We start from the raw sequence: 13,879 nt of genomic DNA, 5'->3' as shown, positions 1-13,879 counted from the left end.
TAATATATTACCTCTCATATTTTCCCTCTAAAACTATTCTTTTCAAAGTGTATTTCAAATTTATTTTCTCAATAATAGATACCTGATGAATTTTTTGCCATATTTTGCCCTCATGCGGTACCTACATGTCTCAAATGTTGCGTTTTTCTTTATCGGACTTGGCAGAAAGCAACAGTGGGTTCCCCCGGAGTCCTGGGGAACATAGTCTCCCCGCCTGCCTCCATCCAGGGCTCAGACGGAGCATGTCTCCAGGGCTACACTCTTTAAAAAGAACAGAGAGAGTGCTGGGCAGAAAATAAAAACCCATTGTGCCAAATCTATTCGCCCCTCTGTCAAACTGCAGAGGGAAAGAAATTCCACAGGGGATTTTAAAAATAGGCTTCTACCACAAACCACAGCTTGAAATTGACCTTATGTTATTTTAAATCAGATGTTCCTGAGGCCTTACAGAATCTAGAGTCAACCTTTAATTAATATTCAAATAAGGCATTCTGTGATTTTTAAGCTGAGATGGTAAATGCATGTCCACTTTATTATTTTAAAAATTAAATATACTATTTAGATGTAAGTCACTACACCTTAAATATATAGATACACACAAATATGTGAACACACACACATATTATGTATATGTATATATCAAGTGTCTACCCCATTTATCGGAAGCCCCTATGTCTTTTCAATTTCTTAAAAGGCCGTTAAGGTTTGCAGATTGTAAATAGATGCCATAATTTACTAAAGGTATGTGATTAATTATAGCAAACCTAATATTAAACATTAATTTACTAGGTTAAGTCATGTGAAATTGCTAGTTTTGTAGGTCATAATATAATCGAATATCTGCAATGTTATGTGGTTCAACATAATGTCTAGATTTTTGTCCCTCTTTAGCAACTGACTAGGCATTTCCCCAGGGCTGTACTTTTAGTCCCCTCTCTTATCTCTCTTCTCCCCACTTTCTGGGCACCTTCTTCCTACTTCCTCACTCATTGCAATTCCAAGAACTCTTTTTTTTTTTTTTTTTTTAAGATTTTATTTATTTCCTTGACAGAGAGAGACATAGCGAGAGAGGGAACACAAGCAGGGGGAGTGGGAGAGGGAGAAGCAGGCTTCCCGCCGAGCAGGGAGCCCGATGTGAGGCTCGATCCCAGGACCCTGAGATCATGACCTGAGCCGAAGGCAGACGCTTAACGACTGAGCCACCCAGGCGCCCTGCAATTCCAAGAACTCTTAAGTATATGGCATTTTGGCTACTTTCTTATGTGGAGCACTTTGGAGCACTTGCTATAAAGTTTATTCTCTGTCTATAGGGCATGGGGAGAAGGCAGGAATTGTGGAGATGCATAGAGGGGAGACACACCTTTTCATAATTTATAGCCAAACTGGCCCCACAAAGGGATTTGATCTAACCAAAATAAATCTCATTTTCCTATCTGGAATCAGCCCAGATGCTCAACACCAGCCAACATTAACAGCATTAAGAGTGTTTCCTTCCAATTACATTATAACTAAGAATTATATTAACATGAACTGCAGATGTTATAATAGAATTTAGCGAGATTAACAATAAATTCAGGCTCTTTAACTGAGATGGGTTCAAGGATAGAAACTGAATTTATCAAGAGTGACCCTGGGTTACTGTTCCTACTCCTACCCGGTTATTCCAAGAACACTGGATTTGTTTTCAGGACAAGTGCTTTTCTGAGTTTTATTCCCTCCTGGCCTTGTTTATTATAAAATCGAGAGATACTCACCATGCACAGTGCCCATTCTTTATTAATTATTTAATACCAGGATCTTATCAAAATTTCTTCTTTGTGACAAGTTTTCCACATTAGTATTCAATCTTCATGTTATTTCAACCTTGATATAGAACTGAGCCATCGTATACAGGGGTTCAGGGATAGAAACTGAATTTATTGTGTCAGAAATAACAAGATCAATGTAAGAACTGCCTGATTATACTTTTGTTCCTGTCTGATTATTCCAAGGTGAGAACTACCTTAAATAACAGTTGTGATAACGGCAGTCCAAAATTTTAACAAGACTAGATATATCAAGTGTTACTATTTAAAATACTTAAATTGGTGTTAGCATATATTTAAATAAGGGCTCTTCATTGGTCACATTTTGTTTAATATATGCCTGGTCAGGAGAGATTAATTCATAGTTTGATTATTCAGAATATAAGTTGTAAAATCAGACCTGCTATTATAACTTGACTCTGCTAACATAGTAACCCTGTGACTCGGGGCCAAATTACTCAAGCTCTTGGGACTCTGTGTTTCTGTTGTCTGTAAAATGGGGATAATGAAATCTAACCCTAGGGATTTTGGAAAGATTGAGCTAAATGATAAATGCCAATATTTAGCACAAAATTATTAATACCTGTTCAATATTATCATTCTTATGCCTACCTTTTAAGGGGACAAATAAACGGCAAAATTGACCTGATCAGTTCAATCTGCTGGATGACCAAAGAAACAAATTATTCCTGATTATTAAGTGATTGCTATATGCAAAATCTATGCAGATAAACATAGGTTATTGCTGAATATTTTAAGAAAATAGATTATTTATGAATTTTCTTAGAGCTCAAATTCTTTTTCATACTCACCTTTGTATTTTCAGATTCTCCTCCTCACACGTGGTCATCATTATCATTTTAGGATCTTTATCAAAGCCCTAGGAAATTGTATATTTATTTTCAAGTGACACCCTGAATTCCAATCATTATCAGAATATAATTGGTGAATTGTATTTCTCTCTTCGGAAACATGTTTCCTCTGATTCCTACCAATATAGGTAATATTCACTCTTCAAGGCTTATTCACATGAAAAATGTTTCAATGCTTTGCTTGATCAGCAAGCTTGATATAGTCTTTGTCTCTTTTTGAAGTTGTATTGCTCTGGAGTTATGCTGCTCATTAGCATTTGCTTAATTAGAATTTTAAAAAAAATATATTGTTTAGTCTCTCGCCAGTGTTTTTTAAGTGCCTTAACCGTAGGATTGTGTCTGTAATGCCTCTCATTTTTGAGCAACAATCTTGAGCATATGAAAATCACAATAATGTTCAAGATTATTAGGATTTTGCGGTTCTTTATTGAAACATGCCTTCTTCATGCCTATGCTATTGTTTATTCTTTTTTTTAATCAGCTTAGGGGTAAGGAGAAGATCATTCATGAATCCAAAGTGTTGAGCAAAATGAATAACTCTGTTAAAAACAAACAAACCAACAAACTCTAAAACTTGGTTAGCTAATCATGGTATTATTTCTCATGATTCTCTGGGAAGAATGGAGAATTTATTGACAAAAGAAATATGTCTTTCAGTTAGACAAGGCTTCCAAAAGAACCTTTTTAAAAATGGCTTTGTGTTTTTTAGTTATCAATTCTCTTGATATTTTGGCTTATTCGAGAATTAGTCCTACCTCTGAGAAACGTTAGCCAGCGTGGTTTGGCAGTTACCGATTTGTGTGTCACAGGCAGTAGAAATGTCATAGCTGTTTTCAGGATATAAAAAGAGCTGAATTCCTAGTGGTAACTTGCGAATACCTCTTTATAGAGGTTTCCAGGATAAAGAACTTTGTCCATCAGAATGTGCTAGGTAGTAGGGTAGTGAGCAAGGTGAATGAATGAGGGTAGAGATCTATAGTCATCACAGTATGGGTGAGTGGTATGGATGAGCAAACAGAAAAGAATTTTCACTGGTGAACAACATGCCCGTAAAGGGACTACATCAGTGGGAGGAAGGGGAACTGGAGACTGTTCTTCCTGTTACAGGTGGGAAAATTTGGGAGGAAGAAACTCATCTGAGGAGGATTTGTCTGAAGTTCATGTTTAATACTTATTTTTAATAGGTTATTACTTTTTATTTTTTTTTTTTTTATTTTATTTTTTTTTTTTTTTAAAGATTTTATTTATTTATTTGACAGAGAGAGACATAGCGAGAGAGGGAACACAAGCAGGGGGAGTGGGAGAGGGAGAAGCAGGCTTCCCGCAGAGCAGGGAGCCCGACGTGGGACTCGATCCCAGGACCCTGGGATCATGACCTGAGCCGAAGGCAGTCGCTTAACCAACTGAGCCACCCAGGCGCCCAGGTTATTACTTTTTAAATCTCCTTTATGTTCCCCACTGATGCAGATACATTTTTCTTCAAGGCTTCTGGAGTCCAATTTGAATGTGTCAAATATTTTTTTTTTTTTTAAAGATTTTATTTATTTATTTGACAGAGAGAGACACAGCGAGAGAGGGAACACAAGCAGGGGGAGTGGGAGAGGGAGAAGCAGGCTTCCCGCGGAGCAGGGAGCCCGATGCGGGGCTCGATCCCAGGACCCTGGGATCATGACCTGAGCCGAAGGCAGACGCTTAACGACTGAGCCACCCAGGCGCCCCTCAAATATTTTTTTATGTGTTTATTTTTTGATGGACAGAAACATGTTTTAAGATGGCCCAACTGGATTTGGGCTATAATAAAAGATAAATGTTCATTTCATATTTGAAGAGAGCTCACTTTGTTTCTTTTGTCAGTATTTTATTTATTTATTTGAGAGAGAGAATGTGAGCAGGAGTAGGATCAGAGGGACAGGGAGAAGCAGACTCACTGCTGAGCGAAGAATCTGGCGTGGGTGACTCTTTGATTTCAGCTCAGGTCATGATCCCGAGCTGAAATTAAGAGTCAGTCGTTTAACTGACTGAGCCACCCAGATGTCCTGACAGCGCACTTTGTTTTTATGAGCAGTCAGTAGATTTTCATTTCTTTGAATATATCGTCTCCTTACTCTGAAAAAGCAAACTTAAGGCTTTTATGGCACGCCATAGTCGAATATTGATATGCACAAATTCTATATATTACCTATTCGGATAATACTGTTAGAATAAAAATTAATTTAGGCTATATTTAAATAAGTTAAATAAAAATGCTAACAAAGAAGAGGAGAGATAATTGTACAGAAGAAAGTACTCAGAATGTACCAGACCTAATGGGACTAACTTGTGAGTTTCTTAATGTCTACATTAGGTCAAACTCATAGTTAAAAATGGAAGGTGGACAGTTAATTATCCAGATATTTAGAACAAATAGGCGGCCTAAATGTGTTGCTAATCACAGAAGACAGAAGGAGAGAGGAACATACAGAGAATAAGTAAGAATTTTCTTTGTTTAGGGGAACTGATGCGAACTTGATAGTATAACATATGACATATAATAAGGAATGTTCTGCCCGGTAATTTTTTTTAAAAGAAAAAAAAAGAGCGTAGATTCCTTATCTTCATTAGCTGAACCGAAAGTACATCAAGTAAAATTAGATGTAGATATATGCAAATGTTACACTCGGGCCATAGCAACTGGCTTTTCTGAGCGCATAAATGCCCCTTTTGAAATAGATTGCCTGCTGGTGTTTCAGATCTACCGTGGATGGACAACAGTCCATTTAGAGTGTATGAAGGGAAATTCCCCGTGTTTAAAAACAGTAAATATCATACAAAATATTGACACCATTACTGAAGATGGATTTAGCTACACTTCATTCCTCGAACCCTGTAATTCTGCAGTTGTATATATCATTAACCAAAACCCATCTTAGGCAGCCACTACATGATGAAGTCTTTTTCTAACTTGTGTTAAAAATACACCTTTTTTTTTTCCTATTCTTCCTTTGGAGCCATAGAAACCAATCCAGCCTCTTTCCCAAGAGAGCTATTCAGAGTTTGAAGTCAGCTATGGATTTCAGTAATTTCTTCCATAAGTCGTGTCTCCCTTTCAAGTGTGGATATCTTGTGTACTGTTGTTATTACCATAACCAGTCATTTCTGAATGTTCCTTTTCTCTTTACAAATGTAGTGTTCTACTGAAGAGCAGTGACTTTGGAGTCAAGTTGCTCTGTTGCCTATTAGCTGTGTGACTTGGGCTTAATTTGATCTCTCTCTGCCTGGTTACTCACCTGTAAAATGGGGATAATGATTATACTTAACTCATAAACTTATTGCTGTGAATTTTACTATAGCACTTATGTGTTAGGCATTATTATTATTTATTATTTCTACCCTTATTCTAAATACTCCTTTAGCATGCATGATTTGCCTCTGTTACATACATAGTCAACTTATTTACTATTACTAAAATTTCAACTTGAATCCCCACTCTCACTTCACGGGCATAATTGCTAATCTTAGATTCCCTTACTCTGACCTGATTCACTTGAGCTGAGTGTGGAATGCAATATTGGTCTATATACTAAATTTATTTTTATCAGTATCAGTCTGTGGTTTCACCCTAACACATTTGGTTGGATCCTGATTTTATCATTTAATGCATTTGTGTTTCCTTTTTTTTAAATAAAGATTTTTATTTATATATTTATTATTTATTTATTTATTAGAGAGAGAGAGAACATGAGTGGGTGGAGGGGCAGAGGAAGACGGGGAAGCCGACTCCCTACTGACTGTGGAGCCCAACATGGGACTCAATCCCACAACTCTGAGATCATGACCCAAGTGGAAACCAAGAGTCGGACACTCACCTGACAAGCTACCCAGGCGCCCCTGCATTTAGGCTTTCTAAAAAATAATTTATCAAAGTACATTCACATACATGATTAATATGCTTTCTAGACTTTAACTCTGGTCATAGGTAATACGAATTGAAAAGAACTGCCCCGCATCGGGCTCCCTGCTCAGTGGGGAGCCTGCTTCTCCCTCTCCCACTCCCCCTGCTTGTGTTCCCTCTCTCGCTGTGTCTTTCTCTGTCAAATAAATAAATAAAATCTTTAAAAAGAAAAAAAGGAATTGAAAAGAACTAAGGTGAGGAGATACATGTAGTGAATGGCCAGGAAGGATTACAGATTGAAATTGTGCATATTTTAGGTACTTTGAAAATTATCCTTCTTAAAATTATCAGTCCAGATGTCCTTACATTCACCAACATGTGCTTATATAGTTACGTTTCTACAAGAACTTATCAAATACTTTTATGACAAATAACCATTATAAATATCATCTCCATAAGGGCCATTGTGCACTCATTTCCTAATCTCTTGACCCTATTTAAGAAGTAAATGAGTTCAATCTGTAGTCACTTATTTTCATTGCGGCTGTGCAAGTTTTAAGTGTGTATCTTTCCAGATAGTTTCTTAATATCCCTGAAACAAATAATTCTAGAACCAATATTGGGATTGATTTTAAGACTAGATCAGATATTTGGGTTTCCTTCTTTGAAAGTAATTAGTATTTTCCATCTTCTAGCCTTTTAGCACTTTTATTCTGATTTCTCAAATATCAATGGTAGTGGTTTAGTGAATTCTTGACACAGTGTTCTCCGAATTTTGAAGAGATGATGACTGGGCTGGGAGACTGCTCAATTCAAAGTAATCTCGTGTTCTGTACACTCGAGCAGCTCCCTGGTGCAGTCAGGGATGAAAGGAATGATTTGGGGGATACAGAATCATCATGTACATTTCACTTCAACTTAAGGACAATGCCATTCCAGAAAACTTGGATTCTAAACCCTGTAACTGACAACATAACCAACTTTAGTCATTTCGGGATCCCTAGTGTGCTAATTTCCAAGTTCTTTAAATCTCCAAATAATTCATGACATACCTTATGTTTCCTAAACATTTTCCTTTTATATGTGCTGCACGGTGGCTTTCCAGGCAGACTCAGCTTTCAGTTCCATTCCCCTGCGTGTGCCGTCAACCATGTCTTGCATAAGGAAGACACTTGGCCACACGGTTCTTGCCCCTCTTTTTCTAAGGGAGTTCTTCTCCCCTTCCCTTTCTCTCTCTGTGCCCCTCTTCGTTTTCCTCACTAACTTTTAGTTACCTGTGGTGTTCATCGCTTCAGTCACTTCCTCTAGGAGGCCCTCTGTCACTGCCCATCCCTCCATCCACCTTGTCTCCATTAGGCGCCTCTGCTGTGTGTTCCCATGGCTCTCCACGTGGCCACTGTGAACCATTACCACACATCATTTTCATAGCTAGTTCACACATCTATGACTCCACTGGATCCTGACAACAGTAGGAAAAAAAATAGTAACTATGCTCCCTTAAGTGCTTATTATGTACAAGTATGTATATAAATGTATGTATTTATCAATATATAAATGCATATTTATATATAGATATATGCATAGAGACATATATTTACTCTTCTCAACACCTCTATGGAAGACTCATATAAGTAATCATTGAAATAGAAGGTTTAAGTATAACCTGTACAAGATCACACAGCGATCACGGAATGAACCTAGGATTCCCTGCTGATAGGCACCTAATAACTACATTAATATCTTAAAAAATCTAAAATGAAAAACAGTTCCAAAATGATCAACATATGGAATAATGGTGCCCCTATGACATTTATTTTCTGAACAAGAAGCAAGTAGACCCAAGGATATTATATCGGAGACATTCCTGATTTTGACACACAAAAACTCATTGTTGTATGCCCAAAAGAAAGTGCTCAGCGTGTAATGGGTGCTCACAATATCTGTTGATGGAACTAGTCATTTTTAGGGGGCAACCAAAAGAAATGCTTGCAGCTAAGGAGATGGGTGCTCTGAGAAGTGTGAAGTGGGACCTGAGATCTCACTTAGACATTCTGTGATGCTGCATACCTCTGTTTGTGTTCTGGAATTTTGTCAATCCTGAACCCACTATAAAAACCAGAATTAAGGGGTGCCTGGGTGGCTCCATTGGTTAACCATCTGCCTTTGGCTCAGGTCACGATCTCAGGGTCCTGGGATCAAGTCCTGAATCAGGCTCCCTGCTCAGCAGGGAGTCTGCTTCTCTCTCTTTCCCCCCCCCCACTCCTGCTTTCTCACTGATTCTCTCTCTCTCAAATAAATAAAATCTTCAAAAAAGCCAAGAATTAGCATTCACCTGAAAACCAAATAAATATGCATACAAAGATTTCTCAAATTCATATTTATTTTCCATATGCATTAAGAGTACAGCATTAACTTTAGTATTTCTAGGCTACTGCATTACATGGTAAAGGAAAAACTGCATTAAATGATGTGTCCTTGGTGACTGCTCAGAATTCTGAACTTATTCAACCTTTTATAACTCTGAAGGATTTTGATGGAAATATATATTTATATTGCTGACTTCAAAAGAAGCATTTCATTAGGAATAAAAGGCCAGGGGATTTCAATGTTATGAAAGAAACAGGGTGCATGGAGATATCATTTATGTACTGTTTGAGTATAAGATCATTTTTCAGGATGATGTATATGTATGCATGTATGAATATATGTACACATATACACATATGTACACACATGTTATATGTATATATCATTTATTTCATATTAAAATATTAACAAATTTTATAGACATAAAGTATCAATATAAGTGGAGTTCTCCTAGTTGAGTATCCTGGGCTGAATTGTGTAAGACTTTTATAGCTGGATTGTGTTCACTGAGTTTTACTAAAGACTGTTAAATTAACATGTGCAATTTTTATGGGAAAGAAATTTATTTTAACCTCTAGGCTATGCCATTGTCCCTTTGGGGTGTGTGTGTGTAATTTAGGAGTGTCCCAGCATATCCTCATTTGGTGTCTTTGCTTTATGTTCTGGTTTAGAAGAAAATTGCACAAGTGGCATATTTATCTCATAAGTTGATCATTTGGGAACTGATTTTCATTTTAGAGTCTTAGAGATTCTTGGAGATGTTAATTTAGTCATTAGGGGTATTTACTTTGCTCTTACAAATATATGTGTTGTGTGCATGCGTATCCCACAAGCCCAGATGTTTCCTATTGTGTGTGTGTGAGTGTGTATGTTACATATCTGTTTGGGCTCCTTGTTTTTCAACAGAGTGTGCTTCTATTTTTAAGATGTAGCTTGGCAAACGAAAGCTACTCACTCCCTTAGATAATTGTAACTGTCACAATGTCAGTAAGGCTTACACTCCCATCACATGAGACAAGGTACACATTTCATTTAAATTAGCCCTAATTCTGTCACTTCAGCAGTCCACTTGTGTGAGCAATAGTGAAGCTTGGCTAGTCACTCTTGTTTTCTGTACTAACACTGAAACTGCTGTCAGTATCCATGATTAGAGGATGCTGGAATAGGAGCATAAAATAAGGGTCTCAAAGCCCCCAGAACTAACTGTACAAAATAGTAACAAATTATGAGTATTCTTATGCCACAAGCCCAGATGAAAGTTACAATTTCCCTTGGGTTACAAATGTGAATATTTTCACATAGCCTAGAAAAAGTTTAATATTTAATTTCATACATTAGGCATATGAGAAAGATTTTAAGGAGTGAAAACTGATGTTCCATATTTGCAAATGTGACCCACATTAAACCTAGCTTTACAATAGATATTTGAGCTGCAAATATCCTTTTTTATAGCTACTCTTTCTCTAAATCTGTATTTTGTATAAAGAATTATTCACCATCTATCCACCTTAACAAGTCAGACGTTTTCATTATTCTGCACTCCTTTCTAATTGTCCTTGATCTGCACACACATTTTACCACAGTGTCATAAATTTGTTTTCATGTTCTATACATTTCACTTAATTTATTAATCATAGGGTTCTTCCATGTGCCTACAAAGCAGTCACAATATAATTTTAATAATGGGATAGTATTCTGTCAGAAATTCTATCATTTTAATATATTACATTATTATTGATTCTATGATACCATTGCCCTCTTAAAATAATTCCAAAAACTGTATTTACTAGGTAGAAATGTATAAGTATTTTTATAACTCACATCGAACACATTTTAATAAGTGAGAGTATTGTGATTTAGAATGTCACAAGGTCATGAAATTTTGTAATTGACATATTTTGAAGTCCTCTCTCTATACAGCTTAAAATAAAAGTAGAGCTTTCTACTCCTGGAGGCTTATGAGCAGTATTTGTCAGAATGGTTCTAACAGACTGAAACTAAAGAGGCTTCTCAGAAGACCTACGAAGTTCTCCTTCTTGATTATCATTGTTAGTGACATCAAGAATTTAGTAATGTCTGGGGGACAGAAGCAGGGTATGTTTATTAACTTGACAATTATACCAAATGTAGGCATGAAGCGCTTTAACATTTCTTAATTACTCTAAATTACAGAACTTGATGACAAGTCATATTTAGAAATCAGAGCAGAAAAGCTTATATATCTTAATGGGCATATTTAGTTCTTTAGCCAATATCTTAACATTATTCAGCAATCATTTATTAAGTGCTTACTATTTACTATACGCAAACATAGATTCTGGGGATGTGCTGATAAACAAGCAAAGTTCTTGCCCATTTGAAGTTGTATCCACTTCCTACTTACTGAAGAAGGACTAAGAGTCTCTGTACCTTCTCAAAATATATTTACTATCAACAGTTTGTTATTATTATTATTTTTAAAGATTTTATTTATTTATTTGAGAGAGAGAGCACAAGAGGGGGGAGCGGGAGAGGGAGAAGCAGACTCCCTGCTGAGCAGGGAGCCCGATGCGGGACTCGATCCCGGGACTCCAGGATCATGACCTGAGCCGAAGGCAGTCGCTTAACCAACTGAGCCACCCAGGCGCCCTCAACAGTTTGTTATTTACTGATTATTTTACTGAAGATTTCATGGAAAGATATGAAAGGTTTTATATTGCACTCCCTACAGGGAAACAATAAAAATCCCTTAGAAAAATTAAAACATCCCTGGGGGATTTCTGCTTCAAGCCAGTATAGTATAACAGATACTAATTTTTCCCTCCTACATGAAAAAAACAACAAAAATAAATAAATAAAATATATAAAACGATACTTTTCATATATTGGAGCTTAGGACAGGGATTCCTGTGAGAGAGAAAACAGATTAGTGAGCACAATGACTGCCTTGAGTTTTGGTCTGCAGAGACTTTCCAAGCTGTACCGTTGAGGAGTAACCCAGGTGCAGCCTGGCTATTTCTGAGATTAAGGGACAGAAATAGGTGGCTAAGAAGGCTAAGGCAGCTGGAGTTCACAGGACAGAGGACTGGAGAGAAAAGAGCTTTCCAAAGAGATGGCTTCTGAGATTTGGAGTCCTCCCCAAGTCTTTTTTTTTTCCCCCCCAGTTTTTCTGTATTATCTTTAATTAATTCTAAAGACTTCCAATCAAGTCACCTAGAGACCATTTTACCCACTGCTCTGTTTGGCTGCCAGTCTCTTGTCTCTCTCTTCAGCAATGGTGAGGTGAATACACTTTCCACAGAGAAGAGAAATCCATGGCTTGTTGCCTTTCCCAATAACAAAAAAGTTGGAGAGCCAGTTGGCAAATCTGTTGCTATTGGCATCTTTCATGGGAACTACATCGAAAGAACCAGGTTGTCTCTCTCTGTTGGTGATCATACCAGTTCTTCCCAGGTTAGCACCTCTGGTCACCATACACAGATTACCAGTGTCAAACTTGATAAAATCAGATCTTCCCAGTCTGCAAATCAATCTGAATGGTGTCATTCACCTTGATGAGTGGATCAGGAGAGTGGATGATGCCAGCATCATGGGTCACCAGGTGAAGGATTCCTTTTGTTCTCACAAAGTTCTTTCTCAGTTTGCACAACTGATACTTGGCCTCCTCAGGTGTAATCCAATGAACAGAAAAGTGACCCTTGTTGTCACGGATCAGACAGAAATTCTTTTCAGTCTTGACAATGCTGATGACATCCATAAAACCAGTAGGGTGGGTTGTATCAGTTCAGATCTTGCCATCAATCTTAATAAAATGCCTCATACAGATCTTCTTTACTTCATCTCATGTTGGGACATTATTAAGTCTGTTCCTTAGGAAAATAATGAGAGGGAGACATTCTCTTAGCTTATGAGGACCAGTAGATGGATGAAGGACAAACCCAGTGGTCAGTTTATTCAGCATCCAATGCTTTGAAGATGCTATATACTTCAGATATTTCTGGGGATCATGAGCCATGGCTGTGCTAGGCACAACAAGAGAACCACCTCCTTCTGGTACCTGAGAAAAGAGAGTAGAGTACTCTCTAAGTCTTAAGTTGAATATTGACTGACACAGGCTTATGAGGAAACTCCCTAAGGCTATGCAAAGAGCCTGAAAAGAACAGAGGAATGCTTCTCAGGGCTCACACAGAACCAAGGATAGTTCATGTTCTAACTAGCCAAGTGGAAAACTCTAATTTCCAGAATGGGAAAAAAAAATCTACATAAGTTAGAGTACTCAGAAGGATATCCTAGGGGTGCCTGGGTGGCTAAGTCCATTAAGTGTCTGAATCTTGATTTCGGCTCATGTCATGATCTCAGGGTCGTGAGATCAAGCCCTGTGTCAGGCTCCACACCGAGTGTGGAGTCTGCTTGAGAGTCTCACCTTCTCCCTCTTCCCCACCTGCTCATGCTCTCTCTAAAACAAACAAACAAACAAACAAACAAAAGACAAAAACAAAACAAAAACCAATAACAATAAAAAAAGGATATCCTAGTAGTGGAGATAATTAATACTCAGAAAGATATTTTCTTTTTTTTCTTTTTTTTTTTAAGATTATTTATTTATTTATTTGAGAGAGAGAGAATGAGAGAGAGCAAGCACATGAGAGGGGGGAGGGTCAGAGGGAGAAGCAGACTCCCTGCCGAGCAGGGAGCCCGATGCGGGACTCGATCCCGGGACTCCAGGATCATGACCTGAGCCGAAGGCAGTCGCTTAACCAACTGAGCCACCCAGGCGCCCGAAAGATATTTTCTTAGTAGTGGGGATAATTAGTCCTACACTGAGCACTGCTCTGGACACAGCTAACAAATCTAAAAGCCATTTTAGAAAAAAAAAAATCACACTAGTTCCAACTAATGTGCCTGCTTTCTAGAATAATGCTGAAAAGCATTTAGAGGAATATAAAACCATCCATGATTCAGCAAGGTAAAACACATAGTGTCTG

General features: G+C 37.6%; 1 protein-coding gene and 1 pseudogene across 3 annotated transcripts in view; one reads left to right on the top strand and one right to left on the bottom strand.

Moving 5' to 3' along the window:
• The window catches only part of PCDH15 (protocadherin related 15), a 1,707,782-nt gene that overhangs the window by 612,221 nt on the left and 1,081,682 nt on the right, over positions 1-13,879 (top strand). The gene's annotated exons all lie outside the window — the stretch shown is intronic.
• LOC118553008 (small ribosomal subunit protein eS4, X isoform-like) lies at positions 12,100-12,909 on the bottom strand (annotated as a pseudogene).

Source organism: Halichoerus grypus, chromosome 7 (assembly GCF_964656455.1).
Source record: "Halichoerus grypus chromosome 7, mHalGry1.hap1.1, whole genome shotgun sequence".
Taxonomy (NCBI): Eukaryota; Metazoa; Chordata; class Mammalia; order Carnivora; family Phocidae; genus Halichoerus; species Halichoerus grypus.
The sequence above is the reverse complement of the archived record's forward strand: the minus strand, read 5'-3'. Positions and strand labels throughout refer to the sequence as shown.